Genomic DNA, 13,229 nt, shown 5'->3' with positions numbered 1-13,229 from the left:
GTACATATTTCAAAAACTTGCATTTTATAAAAACGACTCCAGGACTCATACCAAGTATTGGCCGAATATCAGCCATGTACCAAATGAAAGCTGTAACGTTTCTTAACAAAATATACTTTTCAGAATTTTTGTCTGGGCCGACACTTTTAATGCCGACGGACAGCAACAAGATCGCGTGCTCTGTTTTCCTTGCAGGCAATAGCTTCACCCGCCCATTACAGGACCTGAAAAAACCATTTTATTTCTCCGTTTAAAACTGAAATATAAAAATCCAACTACAAGGTCCTAAACGCAAGATATGACGCTTTGTATTTAACTAAAAAAATTAGTATTTATTAATAGTGTTCTTTAAAATTTATAAGGTCAAAAAAGGTACATATTTCAAAAACTTTCATTTTATAAAAACGACTCCAGGACTCATACCAAGTATTGGCCGAATATCAGCCATGTACCAAATGAAAGCTGTAACGTTTCTTAACAAAATATACTTATCATAATTTTTGTCTGGGCCGACACTTTTAATGCCGACGGACAGCAACAAGATCGCGCGCCCAGTTATCCTTGCAGGCAATAAATTTACCCGGCCATTACAGGCCCTGAAAAAACCATTTTATTTCTCCGTTTAAAACTGAAATATAAAAATCCAACTACAAGGTCCTAAACGCAAGATATGACGCTTTGTATTTAACTTAAATAATTGGTATTTATTCTAGTGTATAGGGTTTGCCCTGAGACACGCCTAGGTCCTACCTTAAATTGGCCCCTTTCCCACACACTTTAGCTTAGTTTAATTTAAGTTAGGAAAACATTTCAATTGTCATTCGAGTCAGGCTTTTCAGGGGGGTTTCTCCACGCTCCTGGTTGGCTTTAGACACACGTAGAAAAGGGATGATAGTCGAAGTTCTGTCATTTATACTCGATCCTAAAACCGGACGATTCGACGGCCGGCCTGGAAATAACTTCTCATACACTCCAGAGTTCACACATTTTTTAAGCATATTACCATGGTGTTCGCAATAATTGGGGTTAATTGTTTCAAAATAAAACAATAATATACCATGTCATGCACTTTTTTAATACACAGTATTTGAATAAATTTTCCCTAACACATAAACCATACACGCTGACGTCATGAGTTTCTCAAGGTAACCTAATTTGGTACGTCTCTGGAGTTATACTTAATTTATAACCCATTTGCAAGAAGTCAAATGAATCGGAAACACATTGTCGAATAAAATTAGTAAGTATTAATTATTATATCTGTGACATCTTAATTATGTTACTTAGATACAGTGTGCTATCTGTACAAGAGTAAAATTTAACATTAGAGGTATGACAATTCATAATATTGTAAGTTTAATTGTACTTTTTTAATAACTACCAAAATACATACAAATTATGCAGATTTTCCTAGTTATATCCACTAAGAACACGGATATTTAATCATATAGGTAATTCATTTATTATTTATAGGGGAGACATTGAAGCAAACATTTTCTTTCAATTTTTATACATATATGTGTAAGTATGCATGTGTATATATATATAAAGTCCACATTCGGCATTATCAATATGTATGTAATTGGGAAATTCATACATTGGAAGAATTTTTATAACTTGCAGGGTTATGCGGGATTGTGTAAAAAAATATGTACCTAACAATGAAAGGTGAGTATGTTAACATTTTCTAAATGAGGCTCAAAGATAAAGTTACGACACATTTTAAATTTACCTTTTTTGATTCAGGACCGTAGCTTATCAACTGTTCTGGTTCAGAAACTATCTTAATTATTACAAAGTACATCAGAATCCAGTGACGACCGGTGTATGAGCTGCAGCAGGGGAGTCAGTTTGCAAGCGCACTGACATTCACGACAAGCTTGATTCACCAATGCCCACAATGTCACAGAGGAGCCAGCGATTATCAACCAGTCGCAGCCACGCAGTGCGACGCTGCGTCTACTGGAAACAATTCTGAAGAGTTGGAATCTGCTGCATTCATTCGCTAGTCACCACAATAACAATACATTAGAATAATGTTGTTTATATACTATTGAGACCTTGCATGTGATGGTAACGGGCCAGCATCTCGTTACCTGTATTTAAGGGGCGAGAACATATCAATTAGTTCTGGAAAAAAAATTCCCAAGAATTATTAAAATAAAGTACATGAAAGATGCTGTTAATTGTACACCATACAAAGTACATGCTGCATTTCAACAAATGTGCTTGCATGGTTAACGTAACGTTATATCAATGAGTAAATAGAAAATTTTATTCGAAATTTAGTCATTAGCCAACCCCAAGTGTGAAAGATATTCAAGCAATTATTTGCAATGTTGCAAATATGTTTTAAAATGGTGCAATTTATGGCTTACTTTTTCAATTTTTCTTTGTAATGAAACAAGAAACAACTTGCAACGTCACAAAAGGCTCGCTCAGGAAGGAGGGTGCAACCTCTCTTTGGAACGATCCTCTTGTTCAATGTCAAATGAGCTACTTGTCACTTGCATTTGTTATTTTCCTAGTGTTAACTAAGAGGTTTCTTATATTTCAATGGTGGTATACACCACAACACTTTATTTTTGTTCGGTACATTCGTATAAGGGAAACTGTAATTACATAATCCAGAGAACATAACATCACTTGGAAACCACACGTACTAAGTGTAAGGTTCTATCATATAGTTAAACAAGTTTGGCTGGCAACAAACACAACAAATTATAATCGGCATTAAACTAAACATTCCCAGTCCATTGACCATAGTTCGAGTGCTTATAGAAGTTCTATATGAAACCAAATAAAAATAATTCTGTAATACTACTGTTATTATTCTCAAATGTATAGAAATATGGTTGTTCCTTCTTGTAATGGTACAGAACACAAAGGTTTACAGAAATATTGTGTCACTTAACAAACATTTGTATTTTTACATATGAACCCCTAATTCGGTTCCAATTACAATTTATCTTAATCTGTTTTAGCACAATATTGAGCTTAAAATTTATTATCCTAATTACACTTCTCAACTACCTATGCGGAAATCGGATCAAATTGTTTTCTAATAAATAAAAAATCGAATAAATAGATACTTCAGCCTACATAACACCATACAGTTTCTGCGAGAATATTTATTACGTACTCATAACACTTAAGAAAATGTTACACAAATCATTGCTTGATATTCATTCGTTCTTCTGTTCTGTCAACTGTGAACATAACGGGTGAATCATCGTGAAGTTATATATGTATCCTTTTGCGCACCTTTCTCTTTCACTGGCTAGCAATTTGTGACGTCACTCTGGAGATATTTTGCTAAAGTAGGCTATGTATACGGAAATATACGTTAATCTGAGTTTTACATTTTGTTAGAACGGCGGTTATCAACAAATGATGATTCTAATGGCAAATTTATTTCCATTCAAGTAAATAAATTAAGAAATTAGATACCTATAACTAATTTTATTGCCTCATTTATTACAAAATAAGTTTTTTTCTGTATTTTGTTTTGTCTCCGCCCAATTTAGGTTTCGAATGGACGAAAGCTACGATATCATTTAATTTTGACAATCTTTTTTTATATAGCCTGAAGTGATTTTATTATTTATTTCAGTGTAATACATTCACAACACAAGTTTGGCTAAATAATGTTAAACTTTTGTAGCAGTGACACCAGTTAACTGTTGTTTGCCACAACCGTAATAAATTATTTTGTGCACTATATATTGTGTACTATATATTGTACTAACAAAATACTAGGCAGGAAAATAATAACGCGGTAGTTTAGATACGGAAAAAAAATCATTTCGCTGGTTAGTACAACCTCATCCGAAAAAAAAAAAAGCATTTATTTCAAAAATCAAGATTATATAATTAAAAATATGTCAGTCTTGTAATATTAATATTGATTATTTAAAAATGTTGCATGGTTATTAATCGTTTCACAAAGCTTAAATATTTAAATTTTTCAAAAATTCGTACTTTTTATTCTGCAGTTTTAAATGCAAAATCTGCCACTCCTCTTCCCGGAACTTACCTAACACAATCTTTACTTCTCTACCTGCAGATTGTTATCCCTATTTCAAGTAATGCTAATTTTCTAGAGAAGGTTCTCCATTAAGAACATTTAATGGTTTTTTGAATAACACCTATCCCGAAGAACGCCGTTAAGTATTTTTAATGTGGCTAACGTAACTTACCCAAACATTTACACCAATATACAGTATTTTAAATGAATATTGTATACAACCAATCATTCAAATAATTGAACAGTGTTCGAAATTAAATTACCTTATCCCTCCAGCCATTCACACGATTAAACAATGTTTTAAATTAAGCTAACAAAACTTAACCAACCATCCAAATGACTTAAAAGTATTTTAAAAGTAGCTAACGTAATACAAAATACAAAACCAATGGTAAAATACCGGTAATCTACCTCAATTATCTCAACAACTATTAGCAGAATCATCACACATAATTAAAGAATCTCAAAAAACATTTATAAGAATTTTATGTAAATATTTTCATAAGTGCTTAAACTATGAAAAATTGCCAAAATAAATAGCCAAACAATAAAGCACGAATATCAAAAATTTGAATTTATATTTCGCCGTTTTTTGTTAGTTCTATCAACATAACATGACATCAATTAATAATATAATTAAATGAAAATATTTGGTTTGCGTTTACAACCGAAAATTTGGGACACGTTACAATTGTTCCGAAGTTAATGCAAGTTATTTTAATAACGCAAGTAAGCGTATCAGATATATTAATTCATGTAACAATAAGAGCTAAATTTATTTTCTAAATGAAACGTATAAACATTAATACTAATAGTTCAGTTTATAATAAACTTGCATCTGTATGTATCCTACATAAAAATTTGTGACAAGGTTATAATTCAGAAATTCATTAAAAAATAAAACACTTATTGAAATGCTGTGCCTTTGTTTAAATAAACTTTACTCAGCTGTCAAAGTTGAGGCCTACACAAACAAAAAAATCATTTTCTCAAGATCAGTTGCTATAAAAACTTATTTTGACTATTCATATAACCCTACCTTCCTTACTTCGTGCAATAATCTTTGCTAAAATTAGTCTTTGTTTGCACAATAACACTAAGTTCTGACACGTTATAGTTTTAAAAGAGATGGTTATTTATTATTTAATTCATTTTTGTTGTTTTAGTGTTATTTGGGTAACTATATTACACACAGTCTAGCAGTTTGTCAATTCATATCATCAAACTACCATTCAAACCCGCGCTCGTCGGCAGTATCACCAACGAAAAGTATGCGCGCAGAACGTGAAAATATTCGTCCGCGGATCGGGCAGGCCTGTACACTTAGGCCATTCGATTTTTCGCAGTAATCACTTGACAGTGCACCAACTCATACGCCTCACTGAAGAGATAACAAGCGCCTTCAACGTAAAAGATTATGTAGTTGCGACGTTTTTAGACGTAGAAAAAGCCTTCGACAGAGTTTATCACGCGGGGCTAATCTATACAAACTATATCAAACTAATTTCCTGGTCTGCTATACCAAGCTAGTCGCGTCCTACCTAGAAGACAGAACGTTTTCAGTATCAACTTAAAGAACTATGTCTGACATCAAACAAATAAGAGCAGGCGTACCACAGGGCAGTATTCTAGGCCCTGTTCTATTTAACATATATAGCCTTCTAGAGATTTGCCACGCCCCGAACACCGCCTAGTGAAGTTAGGCTGCTATGTGCTATGCAAACGACACGTTTCTGTATAGCAGATCATACACACTTCACCTAGCCACTACCAGACTGCATTAGCTTAGATTAAATTAGGCTAGGAAAAAAACGGATGCATTAGCTGTGTGCTAGCAATGGTGTACGACCTGGCTTAGCAAAGTGAACACAACGATGTCCGAAGCTATTGTGTTTACTCGCGGAAATCTTCCACCTGTAGAACACAGGCCATAAATACGTTTGTTTGGCGAACAAATCCCACACAAGGACGTCGTAAAATATCTAGGCGTCCACATGGACAGGAAGCTTCTCTGGCACCATCATATAGATGCCTAGAGAATTCAAACTGAGGTTAGACTAAGCTCACTATATCCAGTAATGAGCAGGCGATGTGGAGGCACAGTAACGAACGGTTTACTGTGCTCTACAAAACACTGATTCACCCTATTATTACGTACGCAGCCCCAGTCTGGGCAACCACTGCGAAAACACATTTATTAAAGCTGCAGCGAATTCAGAATAAATGTATTCGAATAGCTACAGACGCTCCAATGTATTACCCTACAGAAGCCTTGCATTGTGAAACGGACACGGAAACTTTGCAAGACTTTTACATTCGAACCCCAGAAACATTTTACGATAAATGCGTAAATAGTTAAAACCCACATGTTTTATCGCTCGGAAATTTTGATCCGGACGTAAGACAAAAATATAAGCGGCACTGCCGGCCAATGCGCGCGGAGCGAAAAAGCACCTGGTCGGTCGAGCTCTCTCCTCACTAGCAGCAAGATGCCAAACCCGCACCGAAAGAGGAGGGGAAACCACCGCGGCCACAAGCACACCGAGCAATGCGAATCCAGCCTAGAGGCAGAGTTCAAGGACTGGTCGCCGATGCGCTCAGAGAGTGGTCGAATAATCGACTTCTACGAGAAGATCTACGAGGAACACATGCCCGCTGGCATCGGCTCCCCGGCTTTCTGTTGCACGATCAAGTGGGATCCAGCCATCGAGCCGGGGAAGCTGAGCGAGCTGGTCACTGGATACGTGGAGGACTACGACGATGAAGAGTACCAGCCAGAAGTAGATGTAGTGCCGATCCGCAGCGCAGCAGGCACCACAGAGGCGTTGGTGTATCTGCGTGATTCGGCCTGCCTTGACCGTCTCAAGAGAGTGCGGGACTCAAGGTACCGCATTCGTACAACAAATGCGGTCGTCCGCATTGCATCAGACCCGCCGGATTACCTCGGATGGGGCATCTACTGGGATGTGGTGCAATGCGAGGAGCAAGCAAGGCAAAACAAGAATAACCACAGCAACGACAGCTCATTCCAGACGCCTGAGCTCACTCCAGAGCTGCAGGACTGCAGCACACAGACGGACAAACCAGCAGGGCTCCGACACACCTCGTGTCAGACGCCCGCCGCAGCCAAGTGGAAACACTCTGGCACCCAAACCGCCGTTTTTACGGCAGAGAAAGGTACCAGCACTGCAGCCACAGCACCAGCACCAAGTCAACAACAGCTGCGCACGCCTCGAGACCGCCCAGTGACGCCGGCCCCTCCAGCCAAGAAGAGGGAGGCGGCCGCCACTGATGCGCGGGAACCAAGACTGCAGCCTGCTGCAGAACATCGCCAGCGGCCTCCGCAACTGAAGAGAGTGCCCTGGCACTTTGTCGTCCTGCGGGGCGGCGGAGGGGCTGGGGTACCGACCGAAGAAGTGGAGTCTGCACTGCACGAGGCCGGCCACAAACCGACCAAGTGTTGGCGCATACGCAGCAAGGCAACAGGGCGCCCCACCGGCCTTCACCGAGTGGCTTTTGCAACACCTGAAGAAGCCACTCGACTCCTGGAGGCCGGCCTAGCCACCAAGGGCGCACAGCTCGCAGCTGAACCAGCTCACACCAGACCGCAGCTCCCCAGGGCCTGGGGCCGCACCGAGCTGCAGTCTGCTCCGCGCGGCGCAGTGCTGCAGTTGGCAGAAATGTTAACTGCGGTGCTGAGCCGCGCTAGGTACACACCGAGCCAGCCGTGGGCAGAGGGGACTTGTCCCCTCCGCCGGCCTAGCCCCTCTTCCCGTTAAAGGGAGGGGGTCAGCAGCCCACGGTCTAGGAACCTCGCCACACACACAACACAGTAGCTAACACAGTAAATCAGTCCAGCCTTTGCCCACACGCAAATAAATAAATCAACACGCTCTTCAAGCAAGTAAATAAAAATCAAAACAAACTGAGCAGCTAAGGCCAACTGCTCAGATTAAATTAATATTCACCCCCCTTCCCCCCCTTTGAATTTAAATTTTAAACTTAAAGGGAGGGCTGGACAACACACGAGTTTAAAGTAGAGTCACCACACGAAATTAAAGTAGATTATACCAGGTCACTTGCAACAAAACACAGCTTCGCAGCTTATTTAAAAGTCAGTCACACAAAAAGTCAAAACCGAAAACACATTAGGCAAAACAGGAGGTTATGGGTCGGCAGTAAGCCACCTGGTACTCCTAAAGGGTCGCGGAGTTCGATGCCAAGATGCGGCATTCGGGCCCCGCGGCCCTCATCGGCGATGATGTTATCCCTTTATCAGTCAGACGAGAGTCTGCTGAGGGGGTGCTTCATTAAGCACATATACTGAGCCAGCGAAAAAGCACAGTTCTTGCAATCCTAAGCTGGCAGCTCATAGTATTAAGTATTATTAAGTATAATATGGTTCTAATTGACATACAACGCCCAACACCGACGCAGCCCTCCCTGTAGGTCCTTCCGTGTAGGCGAAAAATACTGTCGTGTTTCGGCCCAGCAGGGCTCGAATTATCGTCTGATTTTCCACTTTTTTGGTCTCCTGAGACCTTGAATGGCGAAGCGCCCAAGAATAATCCCATACACATGTACACATTCATACTGATATTTCTAGTTTAAGAATGTGTGCTGGCTGGCATCATGGCGCGAACACGGACCAAACAGTCCAAGCTCACCACCTTCGCTTAGTAGTGCTTTTTTACTCTGTCCAACTCTTCTTCCAGAACAACCCTTCTGTTCCCGTAACCAACCTGCTTGTTAATTAATACATTAATTTTGCATCCAGCATGAATGAACCCAGGGTTTTCCCTCTGTCAATAGAGGTTTCACCTGGGCGCACCTTATCTAGTGTTAGTCTAGAGTAGTCAGTGAGGGGAGTTTGTCATGGCACTAATGGTGGCCATGGCTGACCAATTCCCTCCTAGCACATGATGCATGCGACCTCTCCTGCATGGCTAACCCCTGCATGATTAGAGCGTATAGGCTTCGGCCTGAGACGGACCTAGGTCTCTCCCTAACCCAGACCCCTCCCAAATACATTTGGTTTTAGTTAGGTTAAGAAAAAAAAGGAAACGCACAAAGCATCTAAGTAATCCATAAAACTTCTTTTACTCTTAGCAGTATTTATACTTATTTCACTTAAAAATTTTAATTTTGTCATCACATGTATTCACCAAAATAAAGAAAATAATTATTTCCTCATTAATGGAGCACTATGATCCAATTGTATCTGTAGGAGACTTTAGGGATAATACTTTAGAAAAACAATGAAACTACATATTTTGATTATCATGTATGAATAAAATGTTAGGTATCTGTTACATAACAACACTGATTGACAGCATTTTGACTCATACTCTAGCTCCTATTTTTAGAGTTAAAAGTTATTTTATCTAATTATCGTTAGCTTTAATTGCAATAGCAAAGTTAAGTCTTCGAATAGGCAGCAATAGAAGTTTTCCCGTTTTCAAATAGAATAACAGTGAAATATCGCAATGGCAGAAAATGTTTTATACACCTGAACCACGTCCTTAAGGATGGCACCTTGGCGCTACGACTCTCGTCTTACCAGCAACAAAGCGTGTTGCATGTTTTGTTCTCACCACGTGGAACAATACCAAGTTGTCATAAATAAGAGCACAACGCTTTGGTAGTGTAACGTTTTACACGCAACTTTTTGTCAAATTTGTATTATTATAATATTCTCGTTCCTTTCCCATTATCGACTTGAAAAATCGGCTTCCACTGATCTTCTCAGGGCCGACGATACAACAGCGACTTCCGCCGAATTGTCCGCGAGTTGGTATTCACTATATTCCCAACAAAGAGCTCCTGTATTGGAAACCTCCAGGGCGTGACTGACTGCCTCTACGCCCTCCCCGCAGGCACACAGCCCGGGCGGGCGCCCCGGCTCCAGAGTGCCTGCAGCTGTCGCCCCCGGTTCTTGTTGCGAGGCGAGCACCCCGAGTCGTCCACGAAACAAAGCTTTCAATCTGTGAAAAATTTGCCCAAAGCTGAATTTTTGCACAGTGGTAGAGCCTACTATGCTTAATAACATACCGAAAGTTTACTGCTGTAGACCTTGTACGTATCACCGAAAACGTGCAGTTAAGTCCTAGATGGCAGCGACTTACAGCAGTTCATTAAAATGATTCGCGTATACGCAGTTATTAACGTAGACTCTCCGTAAATGCATCCAAATAATCTAGAAACACCATTTTACACATTTATGTTAAAACATTTTCAAAATGTTAATACTAAAGGTACGATATTAATCGATGAAGTAATAAGAAGTGTCTTTTATTCACAACGAAAGAATTAAAAACACGATTAACATAAAGATATATGGTCCGCCGTAATAATCACTTTTACAAACGTTGTTGCATATTTTTAAAGCTTTAAAATGGTATATTGGTTAATTCTCTGACTCAACTGACCGGGGCTCTGAAAGGTTCCGAGCGTCGTAGTGTGTATCCTACCGTGTGGGTACTTAAGTCGCTCGGGTTGGAACAAATTTTGGTCTTAGGAAACAAAGTTTTTTAACATATGGAAAATTACATAAAACCTGAAATTTTGTACAGCAGCAGTATCAATATTTCTTAGTAACATATCAAAAGTTTACCGCTGCAAACCCTGTGCGTTGTACCAAAATCGTGCAGTTAAGGCCTAAGTTACAATTTCTTGCATTGACCCACAAAAATAAATTTTGTAAATGCAATTTCTATAGTATAATCTCATAATGAAGCCCAAAATGTTCTAGGAACTTAACTTCAATTGTTAAAAACAAACACATTTATAAAGATTAAATATATTTTCATTAAATAGGTAGTAGATTTCATTTCACTCCTTCTTTGTATCAATACAAAATAGTGATAATTCAATAAAATTGATTCAATTTTATTCATAAAAGTATGCAATCATTTCATCAATATTTTGTTATGACGTCACGTTAAACTATCGTCCATAAACCGACTTTACAGACAACCAATTTTTTTTTTAATTTAAGAAAATAAAAATACAATTACATAAACATGAAAGGCCCCACGTAAAATTCATTTAAACCAACGAAGTTGCATATTTTTTAAGCTTTAACAAATGGTATATTGCTTAAGAGTGTGACTCCATTGATCTGCCCGCTGGCGCTGAAGCGTTCCGAGCGGCGTAATGTGTAGGCCTATTCTACTGCGGGAGGTGCTGAAGTCACTTGGGCTGCGGTGAATTTAGCTCTTAGGAAACTAACACTTTTAATATAAAAAAAACATAAACGCTGAATTTATTTAGTAGAGTTAGAATCAACGTTCTGTAGTAACATATCAACAGTTTATCGCCCCATACCTTGTGCATCACTCAGAAAACTAGCGGTTATGTCCTAAATCTTAGCTCCTTGTTGCGCTCTACAAATATGAATTCTACAAACGTTTTTATCATTGTATCTTCTCAGTTATCAAATAAAATTAGTTTTCAAAATCTTTTATACTTTTGAAAGTTTAGAAGTGTGTATATATATATATATATATATATATATATATATATATATATATATATATATATATATATATATATATATATATATATATATATATATAAATTCCTGCGATTTTGTAAAAAAAAAAAACATTTCGCAAAATTTTGTTGATACAACTTTCTTATTTTGCATTATATTTTTTACAAAATCGCAGGAATTAATATATATATATAATGCAAAATAAGAAAGTTGTATCAACAAAATTTTGCGAAATGTTTTTTTTTTTTACAAAATCGCAGGAATTAATATATATATAAACTACAGGAACTTGAAAGTCTTTTAAATTAAGTTTCTTGATATTTATTAGTTTTTAAATGGTATATATTTAGTTGTCTACAATAACCTATTGGGTCGCTAGAGCCGTTAGAGCGTCGCAATGTGTACTGCTCTAGGCTTCATGCTAAAGTCGTTTGTGTTGGAGTGTTTTAGTCACAGGCAACAAAGATATTAAAAATAAAGATAAAAATCGCTAGTAAATTCCTCCAATTAACTAATGTAAGTAGATGCAAAAGTTTATTTGATTTTATTACAATACATCAGAATGAAAATATTTACCTAAGATAAAAACCACAAACCTTTATGGGCGCTATGAAAACTGTAAATGTTTTGTTTCTAATAGACCATGAAGCCTGGATAAAAAATAGATTACGTTACTGAAGTAATAGAATAAGACAATAACTATCATATATTTATTTGTTGATTAGTATTGGTATTAATTTTAAATTCTTTACTTAGTTTTTCTAATCTGGTTTTTCAGTCTTTACTAAAGCATTTTTTTTTTAAGTTTACGAACTGAAAACATGCTCTCAAATATTGATATTGTGCCTCATCTCCAATGTGACGTCATGCGTCCGATGCCTAGAGTTATTACTTTAAAGTTCATTAGTGTTTCGATTTTCCCATTTCAAACAGATTTAGTCAAATAAAAAATAAAAGCTTAAATCGTTCTTTATGAGAAGGAAAGCTTTCCCAATTTTTTTTAGATATTTGTATACATAATTGTTAAACTTGGTATTTTTGGGTGTTCCTGTTAACAAGTTCTAACAAAATTGTTTATTGCAACTTTATGGAGCCATCATAACTTAAGAAAAAATATTAGATTATTATCTTATTTGCGATAATTTAACGGATTTTTTGTTAAATCGAATAAACGTAACATATCTGCAGCAATCCCTAAACTAAATCTTCGGAACTTTGAAACTTGGCCATGAAGGTCGCGTGCAACGCTCGTCGCGCCGGCTTGCTGCGACCAAAGCACCGCCGCAGGACGGCACACACGCCGACCCTTGTTTTGTATGTAAATCATACTTTTATTTCAATGAATGTTTAAAAAAAAACATAATCAATAACGTTATCGACTTTGTTTCAACTTTTTATTCAACATTGAATTTTTTTAACGTGATCGTGTTGAATAGTGTTTCTGGATTATTTTTATGCACTTACAGAGAGTCTACGTTATTAACTGCGTAAACGGGAATCATTTTAATGGACTGCTGTAAGACTCTAACTTCTAGGACTTAACTGCACGTTTTCGGTGATACGCATAAGGTCTACAACGGTAAACTTCAGGTATGTTATTAAGCATAGTCAACTCTAACAATTGGCAGAAATTCAGCTATGGACAAATTTTTCACAGATTTGTGATTCTTTTTGTATTTCCTAGACAAGGGCCTGGGCAGGGCGACA

At 37.7% G+C, this 13,229-nt stretch overlaps 1 long non-coding RNA gene across 1 annotated transcript; it reads right to left on the bottom strand.

The window, feature by feature from the left end:
• Window positions 1-1,054: 1,054 nt before the first annotated feature.
• LOC134529081 (uncharacterized) lies at window positions 1,055-3,821 on the bottom strand. Its single transcript, XR_010074455.1, has 2 exons — window positions 3,103-3,821; window positions 1,055-1,962 (listed from the first exon to the last, which is right to left on the bottom strand). It is a non-coding gene; the product is annotated as an uncharacterized LOC134529081 (long non-coding RNA).
• Window positions 3,822-13,229: the final 9,408 nt, after the last annotated feature.

Source organism: Bacillus rossius, chromosome 2 (assembly GCF_032445375.1).
Source record: "Bacillus rossius redtenbacheri isolate Brsri chromosome 2, Brsri_v3, whole genome shotgun sequence".
Classification (NCBI taxonomy): Eukaryota; Metazoa; Arthropoda; class Insecta; order Phasmatodea; family Bacillidae; genus Bacillus; species Bacillus rossius.
The sequence above is the reverse complement of the archived record's forward strand: the minus strand, read 5'-3'. Positions and strand labels throughout refer to the sequence as shown.